Source organism: Anser brachyrhynchus, assembly GCF_964034855.1.
Source record: "Anser brachyrhynchus genome assembly, chromosome: 9".
NCBI lineage: Eukaryota > Metazoa > Chordata > Aves > Anseriformes > Anatidae > Anser > Anser brachyrhynchus.
The window spans coordinates 7,489,974-7,506,446 of record NC_137703.1 but is presented as its reverse complement, the minus strand read 5'-3'; the positions used below and the strand labels follow the sequence as shown (position 1 = coordinate 7,506,446).

At 42.0% G+C, this 16,473-nt stretch overlaps 1 long non-coding RNA gene across 1 annotated transcript in view; it reads left to right on the top strand.

Annotated features, from left to right (window-relative positions):
* The first annotated feature begins 5,282 nt into the window (after positions 1-5,282).
* Positions 5,283-16,473, top strand: part of LOC308200009 — a 200,927-nt gene continuing 189,736 nt past the window's right edge. Inside the window, exon 1 of the long non-coding RNA XR_013955150.1 lies at positions 5,283-8,687. This is a non-coding gene — a long non-coding RNA (uncharacterized lncRNA). The remainder of the gene's footprint in view (positions 8,688-16,473) is intronic.

Sequence of the window (16,473 nt, the reverse complement as noted above, 5' to 3'; positions counted from 1 at the left end):
ACAGCATTTCATGAGCTTCTTTGGTAACAAAAGGAACTAGAGCCAGAACTCTAAAACCATGGTTTATTTCTGGTAGACCAGCAAAAGCAGCCAGGCAAATAGTTTCAAGTAATGGTGCAACAAAGGAATGGTCTGTCACATGGAAATTATTTTTAGAACAGCTGAGATTAAAGAAGTGACCCTGACCCAGAGGCTATTCCAAGATATTGGATGATTCCTCATGCAGCCAAATTCCCTGGGAGGTTGTGAGCAATGTTTAATGGGCATAAAATGCAATCTCATTTCCTCTGGATAAAAACTTCACTAAGCTCCTGTCAGATTACAGGTGTGCATACTGGCAATGAAAGGGGAAGTCATATTTCCAAATCCAGTTGTTGTTTTGCTAAAATTCCCTATAATGAAACAAACTCACCCTGCGATTTTGTGTCCAAGTGTGGATAACTGAACTAGGATCTTTGCCCTTTCCCTTCCAACCTTATCTAGCTATTCAAGTCATCTACTTTGGCCTGAGGCAAAAAGTCTCAACCTCCCGCCTGGGAGGTTGGCAGGGTGATGCTGCTCCTCAGCACGGCCTGCCCTGCCCTGCAAGCTCCTTGGGCAATCCTGAGAATTTCTGATGTGCTCCCTTCTGCTGGTGGCTGTTCATGGGACTGTCATTCTGTTTGGTAGCATGGGAAGGAAATGGTGTAAGAGCAGGAGGAAGGTAATGCTGGATGATGTACTCTTCTCCGGTGTTACAGCAACACCAGATCAGAGTATGAGCTCTGGTAACAAGCTCATATAGGCGATGCTTCTGCGGTGAAAAGTAAACCCAGTATCCTGCAGGCTTGTACTCACCTTGTTTATGCAAAAGCTCACATACGTGGTGCTTTTGAGGTGAAATGTAAACCTACTATGCTGCTGGCTTGTACTCACCTTGTTTATGCAACACTGCTTTGGATGATGCCTACCCAGGTAACTTTTACACCTCGTCTTGCAAACGTTTGATCAGGGTTGCTGTGCAAAGGTCTCTCCTTGCAATTTCCACCCTAGAAGGGCTGCATCTGAATGGGGAGGAAACTGAATCCTGTAACCCAAGCTGAGCATGATGTGAATGAGTAAACTATGTGTAACATGAGACACAACACAAGCTCCGATATGAGAGCAAACGAACAAGCTTGATATTTACCTGCCCAGTAGAACAGAGCAGGGTGAAGATTCTTTTCTTGCTGTTAGCATAGAAAAACCTGACCAGACCTGACCTAAATCCCTTTGAAATGACTATACATTGTTGCCCAATTCCTCTTGGTTCCTCAGCCTAGATGCAATTGGGTAGGTGGCTGTTGCCAGTGTAACAGTTTGGAGAGGAAATAAAAGACCCATTAATCCCTTGAAAAATCCACGTGTGCTTTGCCCTGGGGCTCTACACTCAGCATGACCTCAGTTTACCGTGTTACTCACACAGAAATTTACTTGTCTTTAGCCCTGGTGCCAGGAGTTCCTTTCTCTGCTGGGCTCTGCTGTCAGCCTTCTGGTAGCCCTTGCCAAGAGCACTTTCATTCAGTGTGCCTAATTTTGGCACTCTGTCTTGGGAACTGAAGATTTGCAGCATACCAAGGGCTAGCCACATCTTCTGCAATACATTTTTTCCTTGTATCTTCTTCCCATTTTTTTCCTTGATCTCTAAACTTTGTCTTATCTCAAAGCTTGATTTGTTTGATTCTATCTCCCACTTTGAATCTGACACTCCCTTTGTGTTTTCCTGCCGCGCATTATTGAGAAGACGCAGGTCTTGAATGTCTCACAGATCTGAGACACTGGCACTTACCCAAAATGATAATTTTCTCAGTGTACTTATTTCTTTGGAGTGGTCATGATGAGGGATTTCCTTTAACATCGATAGAGGACACCTGGGTCTGCAATATTCTTTTACAAAGGTTATTTCAGCAATAGGTAGATATTTTCTTGTCATTATACACTGTACAGTATCTGCTTCCAGAGCCATTGCTTTAGTAGAAAGCCATTTTATTGAAGTATTACTCATTGATAATGGTCATATTCATGCCATGTATTGCCAAATAAATATAACAATAAATGAGCAAGTACTATCACATGTGCACATCCAAGAACTTGCAGTCGCTGAAGATTATCAGTGCAGGCAGACCATAAAATAGCCTGACAAGGGCTCAGTCCTGCAAAGTGCCTCACTCACTGCAAGGGGTTCTTGTCCATGGTGGTCCCAGCAGACGTATTTGTCCGTGGTGGGCCGCCAGCCACTTCTACAGGCACAGAGCTGAGACCAGCAGGAAGCAGGCCTGATGGCCAGCATGGGTACGTACGTGCCATGCAACAGTAGCCACCTCTTTGAGTTTCCGACCTGTGGTCACTAATGTCCACCCGCCCTACAGCTCTCTGAAGCCTCTCCGATGCCTTTTGCTTGTTCCAGGTGTGTGTGTCTCCATTCCTGGAGCATCTAGAGATCCTCTTACACAGATGTCACGTTCTTAATGTTTCCATGGGAAATAAGAAAATTTATATATTTATCTATAATACGCAGATCCAGTGTACTTGTACATGCATAAAATTTCATATGTAACTGCTTACGGTCAGGGTTTCTCTCTAGAGGCACACAGTGGCCACTGGGGCCCAAGCTCAGCTGTGTGTTTCTGCTTTGCGAGCATCGCAGTCCCTTGGGATTGCTCACTGTATGAGTTCAGGATCTCCCGGCCATGGTTCATCTCTGCTGTGTTAGGAGTCACAAGGCACAGGCCCCAGGCCTCTGGATATTTCCCTGTCCCTTAGGTGCTGTAAATATGTTTTGCTCCAAGTCACAGCGCTGTCTGCAGAGCTCGCAGACTTGTTGTGTAAATTGCTGCCCTTGCAGTGAGGAGATGTGTAAAATACAACGTTTGTGTCAGAGCAGCCCTAGGGATTGTTTAGGCACTTATAATTTCCAATCTGCTAAACTCGCATTGTACTGTAAAACACTTTGCCAAAAACACAGCACTTCTTTGGGTTGTCTTCTGTGAACAGGTCGCTTAGGATCAAATGCTGCATGAACCCACGTGTGGTGATCCCGTAAATCACAAAGTACATTCCCTGAAGTCCCCTGTGAAGCCTCAGACAGGTAAATACCTGATTGATGTGGTCTCTCTGCTCATACTGCCACATGAAGATCTGGTGAGCAGGGGCCACAACTAGCGCCACACAAGATTCCCCAGAAAATGGAGGTGAACCCTGGGGGAATCTCATTTGCTCTAGTGTCCTTGGTCATTAACAGACGAGTAAACTTTATATTCACAAAACACTGCTCTAACTTCAGAGCTTTTTTGGCAATTTTCTGCCTCACTTGTTTGGTGATAAACTGGACAAAGGCTTATTTGGTGTGGTGGAGAACAAAGAAAATTGTCTCCACTGGAGACAGAAGGAGCCGATGTGTTCATTGTTATGGCAGGAGAAAGGTATCCCACTCAGCTACCTCAGCCTGGCTGGTAAATACCAGCGCGATGCAGAAGTGCTCAGGTACAGAGGAGCTTGTGCCTACAAGAGAGGACAGAGGGCTTGGCTTCTGCTGCTCACCGATGTCCCTATACCCTGTGAGTGAAGGTCCTGGAGAGTCCTGCTGAGTCCTGGGGCTGCCCACATCAATTGTGCAAGACAGACCTTGCCCAGACGAGGCAGGGTCACACATGGGCATTGATCAGGTTATAGAGCCTGCAGACTTCAAATTACTGGTGGATAGAAAAGCATGTACTTCTACAGTAGTATTTTCTCTCCTCTTTCATAAGTGTGTCCCAAGAGAAGAGCAACATGTTGTTAATTCCAAAAAAGGGGATGTTGGAAAGATCAAAGTCTTTTAAATGGCAACATAATTTTTCGCCCCAAGAAAGTAGTAAAAACAGCAAAAATAGATTTAGGAAAATGTTTTTATGCTCCCACCTTAGGAAAAAAAATAATTATTTTGGCAATTACATATTTACAAAGGCTTAGACGGTATCAAAAAAATACCTGTTTCTTGTGACAATTTAAAGCAACTAGAAAGGCCCAATTTTGCGAAATTCAGAGCTCTGGTAGAGGACTTTTCCCTTAGCAAAGCTGGTTTGTATTCATAGCTTATCTCCTCTTCTGTCTTTCAGTCTGCTTTGCTGGTGATTTTGAGTTTTTCCCACTGCTGTCCTCAGACCTGCATGAGGAATTGGTGCACTGACATGAGGTTTTCTTCCTTTCCCATCTTTCTGCTGATTGAAGAGGAAGAAGGAAAACCAGAGTCTTGCAACAACCCCCGATCACTGCTGTATAATCCCAATGCCAGCCTTTGATGGCTCTAGGAAAATGGCAGGAGCTCTGCTTGGCACCATTAACCTTGACTGTCAGGGCAAGCCTGCTGAAGGAAGAGGCTCTCCAACTTTTTCCTTTGACCCTATAATATACCAGGTTAGTCCTAGTTTAATTCCAGTAAATTCAATAGTTACACCAGGGATCAATTTGTTCTGAAGTTTTTTTCAGTGCTTTCATACATAGAAGTGTCAGGTATTATTAGCAACAGAAGTTTATCTTGTGAGATAGTATTAAGAACCCGATAGAAGTGTGATTTTGTTTCATACTGGCAGAGAATATAGGAAATGCTGTTTGACTCCCTTCACAGCATGGATTAGCAAAATTAGACTTGTCTCCTTTGCACTAACAAGCCCCAGAACAGACTGTGAGCCATTAAATAAAGGAAACTCCTTTCAGACACATACACACACAAAAGCTGTGGGAAAATAAATCACCTAGGCTTCTAGATGGATAGATTATTACAGAGTTCATATCTGCAGGGCATCTTCTCTGCAGGGTTTTTTTTGTGCACGGTGATATGACTTTATTATTTTATTTACATTTCCTTAACAGTTCACATGACTTGTTGCTAAGGGAAATGCTGCAGTTGCCTGGAATACCCTTTTATATTTACATCACACACATGCACAGCTCTGCCTATACACTGACTTGGTGCTGCTTGACTAATCAGCAAGTAACTGTGATGGGGCTGTTAACTTAACAGCTTGAGTCAAGTTTTAAGCTCATAAGAGTATTGCTGGATCTTCATTTTATGTTACCGTTTGCTTATTTTTCCTTTCTTTGAATTTTTCATGAGTAATACCTTTGGAAGCAGGTAAATCCTGTTCTCTGAGGCTGCGGGTAATAGCGCTTGCCCTAGGCAATATTTGCAGCACCCAAATATTAAAGCACTCAGATAAGTGACCAGAATCTACCTCAACCTTCAGGGGCTGCCAGAGCCTGGGTGCCAGTTCCACCCCAGTCAGGTGAGGGTTTGGGTTAACATATCCCTGGATAGGCATCGCGAACACTTGAAATTTTCCCCAAATCTTTGGAAAACCTGTCCTCAAGGTTAAACCCTGAGTTTACTTAGTGGAACAGAGCAACTGCATTCATTTTGGTCCTGTGGGCCTTGACTTTGGCTCCAAGTAGTTTCACTTACAAACAAAGCTCAACTTTGAGTAGAAGTTAGGTGAGGACAATAAGCAGATATTCTGAGGTTTTCCTTTTCAAAGCATGTCTGTGTAGAGGTTTGGTTCACAGACTGTTAACACAGAAAACAGTAAACAATAAAGTTTCAAAGTATTCCTGGAAAATTGCTCCCACGCCTGTTACCTTAAGCACATATCATCCTCTGCTTAGTTTTGCAGGGGATTGTGCTAGGAAAGTCGTGGATTCAGAGCTTACACCTCAGGCAATGAAGCTGAAGGGTGTAACGAGAAAACTGACATTTTTTCCTCAACAGATTCTTCTGAGTTGCAAAGAATTGTCCCTTCCACAACATTTTCCCCTCTTCATTGCCTCACCCCTACCTCCCCAGAGTATCAGAACTCCTTTAAACTTTTCAAGATACCAGACTTTCAAATGGCAGACAGGATCCTAACATTGCCAAGCTTTAGAGCTTCATAAAATACCAGAAAACTGGTTGAATGCCACAAAAAAAAAAAAAATTGCTCACACCAAAATAATGTCAATTTGGTTCTGAATGACTGTGCTTTTTGACCACATCCCTGTTCCTCTTCATTAACTAGTCTCAGATGGTCACACTAGACTACTTTTGCTCACATGCGTGTTTAACGAATGACTGTCTTTCAGAAAAATTGAGTAATCGGACTCTTGTTACTCAGAAAGATTATTAACTGTGTGCCATGTATTATCCGTCCTCTCATTAATTATTTATCACTTGGAATCCTTACTTGGGAAGTTCGAGTTACCCAGTCTGCTAAGAATGATACTATCATGCCACTTGTGCCGTAATTTCATAATCCCTTTAGGTCACGAAAGCTGTCACTGGTTCTGGAAGACGGTGGTACCTGCCCATTCTTGTCCCTCATCCTACAAGGTCCCATCTTGCAGCACAAGAATTCATTGTTCTTTCAGAGAAAGAAGCCAAGAACCTGGTCCAGCTTAAAACTAACAACGCAAAGGAGAAGCTTGGCCAGAAACACTTGTGTTGGTGCACAAAGGAGCTGGCAACACGGGGCGTGCAAATGAGTTTCTGGAGGAGAGTTCAGCTTTGTCTTCTGGTGCCCTGTGTAAGCTGGCTGAGCCCGACTGAGAACAGCACCGTGAGATGACTGATACCCTCACCTGAGGAGGAGCTGCTGCATAGCCAAAGCAGTGAGTTTGTGAATGCCCTACACGTCGAACATGTTCTAACTTCTCCTAGATGTGGATGCCTCCTCTTGCAAGGGTGAAGGGACCTCCTAGGAGCCCTTGGGTTGCCTATGGCACCAGCAGTCAACACCATAGCACCGTATGCTAAACACGCTGGTGGGAGTGACAGTGTGGCTTCACATAAAGGCACCAGGCAGTGCTTCTCTATTCCCACTGGAAAAGTTGGCCTAGCTTTATCAACAGAAAAAAGATTTAAATTAATCAAATGATCACTTTTTATCATATTAAACTTCCTGCCCAGTGTAAGTTAGGAAATTTCTGCTTACGTCGCCCATGCTATCACCACGTTGCATTCACTCATGTGTTGATAACCCAGTCTAACTACCTGGGATGGCAGCCAAGTATATGCCTCTGTAGAGAGAGGGGGAAACCCGCTGTTTTTAAAATTCGTGTTACTGGACAAAGAGCAGCATGGCAGAGTATAGCTGCAAACCCAGCACACTTTGAGGCTCTTACAAACTATAACAAAACACAAACCCAATGACCAGTGCATCACTTTTTCTACCTGAAAGGGTAGAACAAACAATACCCGTTGACCAATGTATTTGCCCCCTGTGGAGATTTTTCTTCCGCTCCTAATGAAACAGAGCCCCAGTGTGGCTCATTCTACGGTCACAGCTCAGCTGCTAGAAGAGCTGGGTTTGTCTTTTTGGCATGCCTGGTCCTCCCACCCTTCCTTTTGCTTTTCATATTGTCTTATGGATTGTTGACTCTTGGTTATTCTACTTCTCCCTCAGCCCTGGATAATGCACACAGTGCGTCTGGTCTTCTGTTTCTCTTAACTGGGACTGAGAAACAAAGCAGCACATCTCAGCAATGCATATTGTTTTTTGACCTTGAGCAATTTGTTTGTGGGTTTGATTTTGCTGCTTTATCCTCCGGTGTCTCCAGTAACTTCAAGTCTCTTGAGTCCCTCTCATCTCCTGTCCAAGGTCTCTTCCTACTTTGTGTTCCCAGAACTGCTTGTCAGACAGGTAAAGGGAAGCATCAGTTTAGTACAAAGGGAATTATATGTTTAATCACCAGTCTGACACATATTGACTTTTATTTTAGGAGGTAACTTGTAAAACACAAATAAAATGTAAGCTTTTGGGGCTTTCTGTTAGGTCAGGCTACAGCCACTCAGTCACTGATACCTGATCACAGACCATGCAACCCACCTGCCTGCACTGACCCAGCTGCAGACTTTCTCTGGAGATGCAATTTCTGCTGGATCATTTCCATTACGGCCCTGTGTGTTTGCACATTTCGAAATCCAGAACAGTACAGTGACACATCTTCAGCCCTCTATACCGCTTTGTGTCTGAATCAGACCCTTTCCCTTTGCAGTATCTTGTACCTTATCTCATACTCTGTCACTGCTTAAGTTGTCTTTGAACCCACACGCCGAGGGTGACCCTGTTCTCCAAGCCCACCCACATATTCAGCTAGTTATCCTCTACCATGGCCACTCATCAGGCATCAGGCCTGAATGCGTACTAAGGCCTGGCCTGGCGATGGGACAACCCAGCATCCTGGGGTGGATGAGACACCCTGAGACTGCCGGGAGGTTCATGCAGAACGAGTGTGTCAAAGAAAACTGTAAGTGGGCTTAAAGAAGACCTGTGTGTACTGCTTCAGATGCATGGGCCTTTTAGGAGAAGAAGATGCAGTTAAGGCCTTTCAGCTGGAGGTGCGCCACAGCTGCAGGGCTGAAGGCCCATTGGCTTCCCCTACAAAGTCATTAAGGTTAACTCACAGCACTTGCAGCCCTACTGCAGCAGTTAGAGAGAGGTTTGCGTTGTCTCAGAGCTCAGTTTTCCCCCATAGCACAAGGGTAAGATCATCCTTAAATGCCCAGTCAGATCTACAAGAGACTGATGAATTATGGTCTTGAACAAGGTTTCTGTGAGGGGCACGAGGGAAAATGGCTTGTTCTTGTGGAATCCCTGTTCTTTTGCTTACTTTTTCTGCCTCTGAGGATAGTTAAGCCACCAGAAATGCTGCAGAGGAGGGTACGTATCTGGGCATTTGCCTCCACCAGGAGTGATCGCAGTTGTGTGCTTGGTCAGTGCTGTGTTTGTCTGCCCTCACTGCAGAATGGTCTCAGCCCCAACTAACTGAGGCCCTTCCTGATTTCTGCTTGCTGTCTGCCATCTACTTCCATCCACGTATTTGGCGTATTAGCTGCTCTGGTTAAAGTAGTCCCTTTTTGCAGAAACCTGTTGTATCCTTTATTGTGCTAACTCTGCACCCTGTGTTCTAATGTCAAGTTGGCTCTGTCCCCTGCCATTTCACTTGCCATTTGTGCTCAGCTCCTTAGTGCTCAAAAAAACCTTAATGCTGACCTGTATTTATTGATGATTGAGCTTTTCATGGCTTTGTGAAGAAGTGCTTGCTGCTTTTGATCACGGAGGGAATTAGTGGAGAAAACCAGCACAAGCTGCCTACCTTTTTGAAATCTTAAGCATGAAGCTTTCTTTTCATTTAACGTCTTATCGGAGGTTATTTTCAAAAATCATAGAAAAGCTCTTCATTGTGCAATGTACATCTTGAAAAGGCTTTTTAAGCATCAGTGTAATTCTTAGGAGTTGTGGTGTTCTGTTGTTTTTTTTTTTCCTCCAGAAAAACTTTATCCAATGCTGTTTTTAAACTTACTGTAAGCTCTGATGAAGTAACACAGAAAATCACAGAGAATGAATTACCGTCTTCCAGACAGCAGAAGCCCACAGATCTTGCCTCTGACCATACCTGTTTTTTAGAGGTACGGGAGATCAAACCAGAGGGAAAGAGTGACCAGAAATAGCTGATGTACTTAGGAAGGAAGAATGAACCTTGTTGAAAATGATGAGCTGCCGTATGTTGTTAAAGGCAATCACAATGTGAAGCACAAAACTGTCATCACCCCCAAATGTCTCTGTTTGCAGGGCCCGGGGAACTTTGTACTCGAGGCGTTGAATGAAAATTTGAAGTACTTGGCTGGCAATGTAACTCAGCTTGCTAATTCTGTGGGTAGTTCTTGGAACTGATGAGGGTTGTCTGGATTGCTATTGCAGGCTGCCCAGGCTCTGAGTGGGAGCAGTGAGTGCATCTCTTAGTGGGTTCTCTGATCCTTAGTATCATGTTCTTATTACTCTTATTTCTCAACTACACGTAACAAACAGTCTGGCCAACACGGTGTAAAGCAGTTTGCTTATGTTCTTATTCCGAGAATGTATTTTAGTAACTCACCAATAAGAGGCCTTAGTGGCTTCCTGGGGGAATCTAGGCAACAATAATTAAGCATATCTTCATGCTGAGTCTCTTGGGGATATGCCTTTGAAACCCTGAAGTTTTCACAAAAATCATGCTCATGTTTAGGAAGTATTTTGACTAATGTTTTGTTAATGTCAGTTAGCTCAGACAAAGGAAAACAGGAAACAGAAATCAAAGAAAACTCTGAGCATAAAATGTTGTATATTGCCCCATGACTGCTTGCAACAGAGGATGTGTAGCTCAGATTTTAAAATATTGCAACCTCCAGGTTACTTTGAAAAGTGAAAATGAGAGTAAATATCAGATTCTGTGTGAAGTATTGCCAATCCATGTGAGCAACTATCTGAATCTTATATTTTCTAGTCTTCAGGATGTGAATTGAAAAGTAAGACACAAGGTGTTGTGTAGGGTTATTGTGAGACTCTTGGAACTGCTCACAGAGGCCGTGGCATGGCCAGATCCTTATTGCACCCTATTTGTTGCCCAGGTCCAGCTCAGCCTTTGGGGCTGTGCTGCCCCAGAGTCTTGTTCTTGGCACCCTTCCTGAGGGCAGGCAGCTCGTGGTAGTCCTCATCTGCCTTTCTGCTTCTCATAGGCAGTCAGCCGATTTGTCAGGTGTGCGGCACTTCTTACTCTAGAGGTCAGTATAATGTTAGGAATGGAACTGGTGCATACCCAATTCCTTTTCCCTGATGAGATGTTCCAGAGTGAACTCTAAATTATACTGCTTCCAATATAAGATGGAAGAGAAATTTCATACTGGGGAAATGTACTTGTAAAAGCACAACAGCCAATATGGGAAGCTCAGAGGGCGTTAAAGAAAACAATCATTGAGCCTCTTTGTTGAATGGAAGTTATGAATGCACTAGTAGTAATTTTCTGAAGCCATAGACAATAACATAATGTGAGTGGGTGATGGAAGAAATTACATAGGGTGAAATTTAGAGAGCTGACAGCAGCCTATGCATCACTTAAGACCTATTTCTGAGGGCTTAATTGCGGCTTAAATAGCACACAGGCCTCGTGCTCATCTTCTGCATAGAAACAAATTCCATCTAGAATGAGCACCGTGAGCAGAACATGGAAAATGTAATCTGATCAGCTGTAAAACTCCGGCTTTGGGGAAAGGGTGCTCTGTACTGAGAACAGATGTGGGCAATGCAGATTTATGTTGTAGCACGCACACTATAAAGGTCTAATGCTGTGTTTTGCCATTGGATGCACTGATGTTAGTCCAAAGAGATACCATGAGAATATCAATCTTTAAACAAATGGGAAAACTGAGTAATGAGCACACCCCAGGACTCTGGGGTAATCTACTCCATTTGTGAGCTATGTGGCTGATAATACTAAAAGCAATTCCACTTGTAAGTGCTTCAGAGGCATTTATATTATTTTGGGCGGCTGTCTATGAATATTCAGACTTAGTGGTAGGAAGGCTTATAAAAATTTTCAGCTTGGTTGTATGGCTGTGTAAGAGGAATCAGGACTGGACAGTCATGTATTTGCTACAAAATGGTTGCATGCTAGTTCAGTAAGAGAGGAGCCAGAGCTCTGCACGAACTCCCTGAGAGAGATCAAGCTGGAAAGCCACTTTGCATAGTGCATATTGAACACTTTTCAGTCAGTTCCCAGAATGCTTAAAAAAAAAAAGGTATGGTGGGCAGAATTAAAGCTGAACCCACTGAACTCTTCCTTATCTTTACATGCTTGGATTTCTTGTAATATTTAACTTTTTCTTTGCATTTCCTGGACTTAGGATTCTTAGTTCTGAGACGATCAATATTCCCTTGTAATGTATTTTGACATATGTTCCCGATAAGCGTTTTCAACTCGAAGTCCTAACAAAGGTTATTTTTGTCAGGAAAGAAAAAGTAAATTGGAGTAGTCTCCTTATGGCCATTTTGAAAGGAGAAACAGAGACAAAATATTAGGACTATACTAACAGTGCTTCTCAAAACACAAAGCTCAATGAATTTAACTATTTTCTTCTTAATTGAGAGGCAACCTGCAAATCATTGCCGTGCTCTGGAAAGAGATGTGTTATTCAGATGCCTGTTAAATAGTCTGCATGAATTCTGTTCCGGTTCAGGGTTTGTGCACAAACCATTCACAAATTGTCTACTTCTATTATTCACAGTGTGTGATTAGGCATGTGGTATATTTTCTGCTCTCCGACTTAATGACTGAAACATTTTGACAGGGAATAGTAAATGGTGAATGACAACCAGTAAACAACATACAACTTGAGGCACTTGCAAACACTTTCAAAAATATTAACAATCAGAAGAACAATGATTCACATCTCCATCGCTCAGTTACAGATGTATTGAAGTCCAGATGTATTTGCCCAGCTCTGGGAAGCTTGCAAGTAAAATCATTTGCAATGAATCTTTGACTCGATTCAAGCCTTACGTTGCTTGTAAGTAGTCTAATTCTGGAAGTTGCCCACAAAGGAGCAAATTCCGATTTCCATATCAGTATGATTAACTAAAGTAACACGTCTGTCCTCCAGCAGGACTGTTGGTGCAGAGATAGGTGCCATACTCTTGTTTGGGATATAAGCATGGTGCTAAAGTCAATTTAACAGTCTACGTTAATGGTAGAAATGCTACATCTCAGAGGTAAGACCAAGTTATGTTCATTTAAAGATATCCTGATATTTTTCTTCCAGTATAAAAATTATCCTAGCTTTAGTTGATAAACTTCAGTCTCTGTTTCCATGCAAAACCAATTGTATTTCTTCGCTTCTTCAGCTTGGCAATCGAAAAACAACCCTATTCCAATCCAGAAGGCTTTGAAATGGTGGATTGTGTGTTTCTCACACAGAATGTGTAAATTTTTTTTTATGCCACAGCCTGAGGTCCTTGAACTGTATAAATGATTAAGATTTCATAACACTACAGGCAAAATTCTTTCCCTTGATCCATGCTGTAGACATCTTTTGCATTTTCTGCACACATGGTGCTTTCATTTCCATCAATGGGAATTCCACATGCTGAATAAGGAAGAAATATTTGCATTCTGGGTAACTGCCTTATTTGGGCACTTCTTAATACTTTCTCGGGCAAAGCTCCTGCTGACTTTGATCTTGTTGGCAAGCTGCCCCCTGGATGAGAGTCCCTGGTTTGAAGAGTTGGTAAATGGCATTTTAACGGCAAGGGTCAGCAACAATTGCCGTGCCATTTTTCTTGCTTTCCCCACCACAAAGCTATCATCTGAAGTAAGGCACTGCAGTTCTTTTTGGAAGATTAATAGTTCCCTGCTAGTAACAGATTTTCCACTAGCCAGAAAGCAGCACACCCACTGATGAGTTTATCATTTGAACTTTGAATCCAGTCGGGAAGTTGAGACGTAAACTTTCCATGATGGTGATTTGTGGTATATTTCCAGTTTTCAGGGTCAGGTTATTAACCGGCATAACAGTGATATAAGCACATGTCGTTGAGAACATGAATCAGATGGAGCATCTGACAAAGACCTCACTGTGCAGGCAGCTTTCCTAGGAGGCTGTGGAAGTCTGATGTGTGCCATGAAGCTCCAGGTGTCACATTTGAAAATACCACAAGTATTAACAACCTGTGAGTGTATATAAAACTTGGCAGCATTTTTGGTACTTAGGATTTTATGCAGCGGCCTAAGGAAGGATTTTCATTTTGTTCAAAGATATGCAGTTCTTAGTGGTTTTTTTTTTCCTTTCCCTATCAGTTTGAGGGAGAAAAATATTGACAAGAAACCAACCCAACTGCCTGAATTAGGTAGTTTATAACTCTTGACGTAGGAGGAACATTCATCACTTTGTATTTGGTAATAGTGTTCTGCGTTCCTGTTAAAATGAAGATAATGAAAGGGTGTAATTGTCTGCAAATTTCAAATGCTTGTCCTGTAAGTCTTAAAATGTGGCACTTGAAAATATATTTAATATAGAAAAAGCTAGTGGTGTAGAAATAAATATTTATTGTTGAGCTTTGAAACACTAGAAATCATTACCCAGAGAAAATTCTGATGTGTTTCTGTCCTGAGCTGGAATAAAAATTGAAAATCTTCGAGTGTTGTTCTGAAGAGCAGTGTAGTGTAGAAATACTTAACCTTTTGTTTAAGACCAGTCTAACGTTACAACTGGGCACATGTTATGGAAATTGTATCTTGGGTGTCTCTTGCCTCCATTCAGCTGCAGGGATTAGATATTTTTGCTTCATGGCGTATCCCATGATACGCCCTGTTTTATGGCTTCCACAAAATACTAAATGCAGAGAAGAAACAGGAAAGTACATCCTGTGGCAAGCTTTCAGTCTTGCAAAATCTGGTTTTGGTGTATCATTTTTCCCCATTACAAATCACTGAAAGAAAATTCCTAGCCCTGTGAATAATATGAAATTCAGCTTCTTATTTAATAGACATACTCAGCTGTGGTATGGCAAGTTCTCTCTGTATCTGTGCTGTAACGATCTGTTCAGACCTACCGTCTCAGGAAAAAGACTCCTTTGTCTGCATTCAAAATAATGCTGCATCCCACTTCTGTAGAGACTCCTACTCAAGGAACTTGATGTAAACTGCAGATTCGAGTGTGATTCATATGCAGTGAAGTCACACAAGTTTTGTGGGGTAGGTAAATAGGATGTGAGATTTAGTAGTATGTGGGTTCAACTTGAGAGAAGAAATTTGTTTTGATTCCAGTGACTTAAGCCATGCCCAGGAATCGAGAGGGGAAGCCTTTTAATTGCGGTTCTGCCAATGATCTGATGAAGGTAGTTCCTATTTGGAGCTGGTGTCATATATTTACATGCCACACACTTTTAAGCACTAGTTCTCTAAATAAAATATGCAGAATTTTTATTCTTAAAATAAGACACTTAATTCTGCATGTTGAAAATGTGGAAGACTGAAGGGCTGGGAGGCGCAGCCTGTCCTTGCTCCTCCGAACGCTTTCCTTTAGCCGCTAGGTGATGCAGCAACTTCTGTTTGTGTCGCATGAAGTCATGGATAGCTGTGTGGAGACAGAAGCTCAGAGTCTGGCATATAAATTAAGAATGAGTAATTGGAGAAGACCCCCACTTCTCTAGAAGCAATATGCAGACTAGATAATAGGCCTTGGAAAACTAACAAGATGATAGGGTTTCCAACTTTACATTTTGTAATTGCTTCAAATGAAACCCCATTAGAAACAGCTGGTCTGATTCTCAACTGATATAAATTGTCATACATTTTCAGATTTAAATAGCAGTTGGCTGGCCTACCCCAGATGTAAACTCTGGCCTACATTATGTGATAGCTATCAGCTTGGAATGGAAACTTTGCTGCTACTTTTACAGGCAAATTTATTTTAATGTATTATCAGGAAAATCCAGCATATTTCCAGGTATCATGTATCTGAAAAAGCAATCACCAATACAGGACTGCTAAGAAGGCAGTCAAAGTAATACATATATGCACATAATCACTGCTCAGGGCAGCTAGATGAAGCTTGAATCCAAGCCACGAGTTGGTAACTGGTGATCTAGGGCCAGGTACACTGAGCCAAGGACACTTTCAGCTTTCTGACTCCAAGGAGAGAGGCGTTATATTTCTTCAGTGGGTGCTGAGACCCTTATGGAATGGAAATACATTAAGATGACTTTCATTTTACTCTTACTCAAAATTTTTTTTAAACAATTTATTCGTTGAGATACTGTGATTCTCCTTTAAAAGAAAATCAACAAATTATTATTTTTCAGTCTAGGATAGATTCTCATCTTCCTTAAATCCAGAAGAAATCACAAATCTGACCCTTAATATTGTCTGTTAAGTGGAGTTTGGATGAGTGTTGAGCAATCCATTACTATAGCCTTTTCCAGCAGTGTTGTTTTATAGATTTTTGACTTATGTTGGAAGAATTCTTACTTGTGGATCTAAGGCCCAAAGGAATTGGGTTGTAGTATCTGAAGCTGGCAGTGATGCAAAATTACAAGGAGGTGGGGGGAGTTCACTTATCTCTTGTTTGTAGTTTTCCACAGTGTGTTTATTTCATAAAGTAGGGGGAGAAAAACAAAGAAGTAGAACAGGATTAAAGTGGGATGGAGAACTATTTTCCAATAATGAGCTAACCACTTATCTATAAAAGATATGATTTTTATAGGCAATAGGTCTATTTGTGACCTAATTTAAACTAATTTCAGAGCAGTCGATGCCAGTATACATTGCTTTAAAAGAAAGATTCCAAATGAGCTCACTCTGGGAATGAAACATCACTGAAGTTTGTAGATATTTGCAGCTGTGGGACTCATTTTAGAGAATAAATTGTCTGAAAGAATTGGATTCCAGATTACTTTCCAAATTAATGACAACTTTCCTGTATGTTTGCAGTTTCATGGAATTCCATAATCAAGCAACGTAGAGCCACGTGAGTAATTAAGGGTTATAAACCTAAAGCCCTGTAGTACAGACATCAATATAAATATACTCAGCAATAAAGGATTATTATGTTAATCTGTATTTATTGATCCCTTACAAAAATATGAAAAGGGCCCTGTTCAAAATCACAAGGTTTATAATGGGACATTAGTCAAT